The sequence below is a fragment of the Elephantulus edwardii genome, unplaced genomic scaffold (genome assembly GCF_000299155.1).
Source record: "Elephantulus edwardii isolate Elephantulus edwardi_28Jun2011 unplaced genomic scaffold, EleEdw1.0 scaffold00084, whole genome shotgun sequence".
In the NCBI taxonomy this organism is placed as follows: Eukaryota; Metazoa; Chordata; class Mammalia; order Macroscelidea; family Macroscelididae; genus Elephantulus; species Elephantulus edwardii.
The window spans coordinates 14337901-14342432 of NW_006399834.1; the positions used below are offsets into that span (position 1 = coordinate 14337901).

The 4532-nt window shown below is 38.8% G+C and overlaps 1 pseudogene; it reads right to left on the reverse strand.

Moving 5' to 3' along the window:
* Positions 1–515: 515 nt before the first annotated feature.
* LOC102874453 lies at positions 516–3566 on the reverse strand (annotated as a pseudogene).
* Positions 3567–4532: the final 966 nt, after the last annotated feature.

The window sequence follows — 4532 nt, forward strand, 5'->3', positions numbered from 1 at the left end:
AGGACTATGAAATTCATTACAGAAAAGCTAGGAACAACACTAGAAGTCCTAATCCACAACATAAACAGTCTTCCCAGTATCCTGGAAAAGCTACAACCAGGAGAAGATAACATAGATGAATGGGACCTTCTAAGACTCAAATCCCTATGCACATCCAAAAACTTCTCCAGTAGGGTAAAAAGGGAAGCCACTGACTGGGAAAAAGTATTCGGTAATAACATATCAGATAAGGGACTTATATCCAGAATTTATGAAATACTTGAGCACCACAACAAGATAAAGGTAAATAATCCAATAGAAAAATGGGCACAGGATATGAACAGGCACTTCACCGAAGACGACATTCAGATGGCTAACAAACACATGAAGAAATGCTCAAAATCCCTAGCCCTAAGAGAGATGCAAATTAAAACAACTATGAGATATCATTTCACCAAATAGTTCTTAAATTATATATTTAACGTTTAATCAACATCATAAATATATTTTGTGGATAGCATATTTCAATTACATGATTATTTCTTTGCCTATTCTTCTCCCTCTTTTCTTTCTCAAATAACTTCTTTCAGATAAAGTTCAAGATAGCATTTATTCTCCTAGTATTTTGTCCACTGTTCTTTAGGCAAGATCTGTTGCCTTTCAGTCAGGCACAGGGCTCTTTTTATGAAAACATTCTGTCATTATAAAGGGACTCAGGAAGCCTTCTTATGGCTTCTTTTACATCCTCGTCCTCATGGACTATATCATCTCACAATAATCTGAGTTCGTTGAATTCTTTCAGCATTGTAATGCCATTTAAAAAAATAATTTTAATGAACATTTACAGAGAATTTAGATTTCCATTCATTCATTGCTGCACTTAAATACTATCCAGTCACCAGCCTGACACTGTAACAGTAGATTGGCCTACCATCTTGACTCCCTTCCAGAATTATTCTAATGTGGATAATTGACCCATGTGGGTGGGTGGGATGATGTGAGTGGGGCATGTTGGCCTATCCACAACAGGAATGGCTACCATCATTCTACATGGAGATTGGCCAATCTCAACAATCAACAAGGGGATTGGCTATTCTCACCAGTAAATTGAAGAGCTCTAGTTTCAGAGAAAGAATTCTTCCCTCAGGCAGAGAAGAGAGACCTTGTCCAACCAGATGAAATGAAGTACAAGTGTAGGGACTGCAGCAGCAGTGATGGCTGAACCATAGAATTGATGTGAGATGGGACTTTGGCAGGGGTGGGGGAAGGGAGCCAATAGTAGCAGAACTAAGAACTTCATTAGATATTTGGAAGAGGGAAGCCAATATTGGCAAGACTGAGAACTTGGAAATACTTGGAGCCCCAAGGCTGAGGTGTCTTCATGCATATTTGGAAGCTTTCTTGACTATATTCTGCTATTAATCTTGATTACAACCTTTAACTCCCCCAGTGTGGTTCTGTGCCGTCCAAAGCTATCACAATGGATTTTGGATGCAGCCAAGAAGTAAGATTGGCATTGAGATGAATAGAAAGAGGCATGGGAGTGAGGGGGACATGTCTGACTACATGAGAATTGGTTTTGTGTTACTGATCCTGTGGGAGGGGATAGTTTCCCTCTGTGGATTTGATAAAGGTTAAATATGGCACTTCCCATATGGCCCTTGCTCTTTTTACACCCTCAGAGCAGTTGGTGGATTTTAATCAGGTGCTTTTGGGTTGACAATGCAACTCCCTACATACTTATTAAAAAATGACTAGAACAGCACATCAGCAGAGAAGTGCCAGATGTGCAGGCTGGGTTTAGAAGAGGCTGTGACACTAGGGACATTAAAACAAATATTAAATGAATTTTAAGTAAAAGCAGAAAGTACCAGAGGAATGTCTATCTGTGTTTGACTATGCAAAGGCATTTGACTGTGTGGAACACAACAAACTCTGGCTGACTTTGAGAAGAATGGGAATCCCAGAACACTTGATTGTGCTTATGCAAAACCTATACTTGGACCAGGAGGCAGTTGTCAGAATAGAGTAAGAAAACACTGCAAGTTTAAAAATTAGGAAAGGTATATGCCATGGATGCATCCTATCTCCTTATTTTTCAACTTATACGCAAAACAGATCATCCAAGAGGCTGGGTTCTATGAGGAGGAATGTGACATCCTGGTTGGAAGAAGACTCATCAACAACCTGTGTTATGCGGATGACACAACCTTGTTTGCCGAAACTCAGGAGGATCTGACACATATGCTATAGAAGGTCAAGAACCTCAGCCTTAAATTAAAGTTCAACATCAAGAAGACAAAGATTCTCACCACTGGGCCAATTGGCAGCATCATGACAGACGGAGAAGAGTTTGAGATTGTTAACAGCTTCAGCTTGTTTGCCTCCACAATCAACACTCTTAGTACCAGAAGCCAGGAAATCAAAAGATGAGTTTCATTGGGAAAATCTGCTGTGAGGGGTATCTCCAGAGTACTGAAGAGCAACAATGTTAGTCTGGAGACTAAGATGTGCCTGATCCAAGCCATGACCTTCACAATTACTTGCTATGCATGAGAGAGCTAATGACTAAGGATGATAGAAGAATCAATGCCTTTGAGTTGTGGTTCTGGAGAAGAGTATTGAATACACCATGGACTGCTAAGAGAACAAACAAGTCTGTCTTGGTGAGTGTGAAATGAAATTTCTCTGTGGAGGGAAGTATTTTGATGCTCCATCTTACATACTTTGGGCATGTGGCCAGGAGGGACCAGCCCTTGGAGAGGGACATCATGCTTGGAAGGGTGGAGGGACAGCACAAGAGAATAAGACCCTGGATGAGATTGACTCAGTGACTGGAGTAACTGGGGTAGGTGTATCAAAGACAATGAAATTGGCTCAAGATACAGCAAGGTTCAGAGCTGTTGTACATAGGGTTGCTATGAGTAGCAGACAACTCAATGGCACATAACAACAACAACCAGTAAGACACCAGAGCTCCTTGAACTTAGAATAGACACAAATGTCAAAAGAGTAAAATATACCACATTCACCTGTGAACATCTTTAAACTCTCAACTTTGATCCATTTCACACAAAACTACATATAACAGCCTAGGCCCCAAACCATTTTCTGTTAGTATCACTGCAAGGAAAGTATTCTATGGGATCTAAGCTGAAACAACTCTCCAAAGTCCTTCTTAGAAATAAAGATGGGACACTTTAGCCCTATTACTTTGGACACTTCATCTGGAAAGATCTTTAGTTTTTCCACATCCATTACATTAACTGTGCTGTGTGTGGCAATGGTTGGGCCTCAAGAAATCAAGAGAATTTTGTTGTTGTTGTTGTTGATGATGATGATTGTCTTCAAGTCAAGCACAACTCATAGTGACTCTATGAACAAAAGGCCTGAAGCCCCTCTACAACTATTGACATTTATCAAAGTTGATAGATTTTCTGGAGACATGTTATTTAGGAAGTGGATACCATCTTAAAAACAACTCTAGAATCTTGTTATGTGTTGTTAAGTTGATTACAACTCATAGTGACCAATGAACAAGGACTCTGAATCTTGCCCTATCTTGAGCCAACCTCACCATCCGACATTATCTGACCTCATTGTTAGAACCATTGTGTTAATCCATCTCATTGAGGGTTTCTTATCTTGTTCTGACCTCCTCCAAGGACTGGCCCTTCCTTATAACATGCCCAAAGTATGTGAGACAGATTTTCACCATCCTTGCCTTGAAGGAGAACCTGGTTTTACATTTTCAGAGAGAGACTTGTTTGTTCTTTAGGCAGTCCATGGTATACTCAATATTCTTACCCAGCACCACAACTCAAAGATGTCAATTCTTCTATCATCTATAGTCATTGTCCATCCTTCAGATGCATAGTAAGCAATTGAAAAGACTGTGGCTTGGATCAGGCACACCTTAGTCTTTAGATGTATATCTTTGCTCTTTAATATTCTAGCAAGGTCCTTAACAACAGATTTTTACAATGAAACTCATTCTTTTTTTTTTTATTTTCTTACTGCTAGTGCTGAGGGTGTTAATTGCAAGATGAAATTGCTGACAACTTTAATCCTTTCTCCATCTATCAAGCCCTTTGGCTTAGTGCCTTTTGTTTTCTGGAATCCTGGTGAAGTACATTGTCACAGAAATAAAAATAAAGTAAATAAAAAATTGGCTGCTATATTTTACATAATCATTTCTTCCCTCTTTTTGTATACTAATATTTGGCATGGTTAATTCTTATTAATTTGTTAAAATGTATTCTTGTCAATTATGCAAATAGATTATTTTTAATTATTCTCAAGTAACATTTACTACTAATGCTTTGAAATTGGTGATAAACCAACTTGAAATAAAATATGAACGTATGCCACTGTAACACTCTACTTTCTTGACAGTTTTTTTAGAAAAAAATGGCTTTTGTAGTATGTATTATGTATGTTTATAGTATATATGCTGTTGTACTTGTTATATGCTGTTGAGTAGCCTGTGACACATAGCAACTCTACTTACAAAAACTCTGAAGCCTACCCTATCCTGAGCCAGTCTCGCTGAT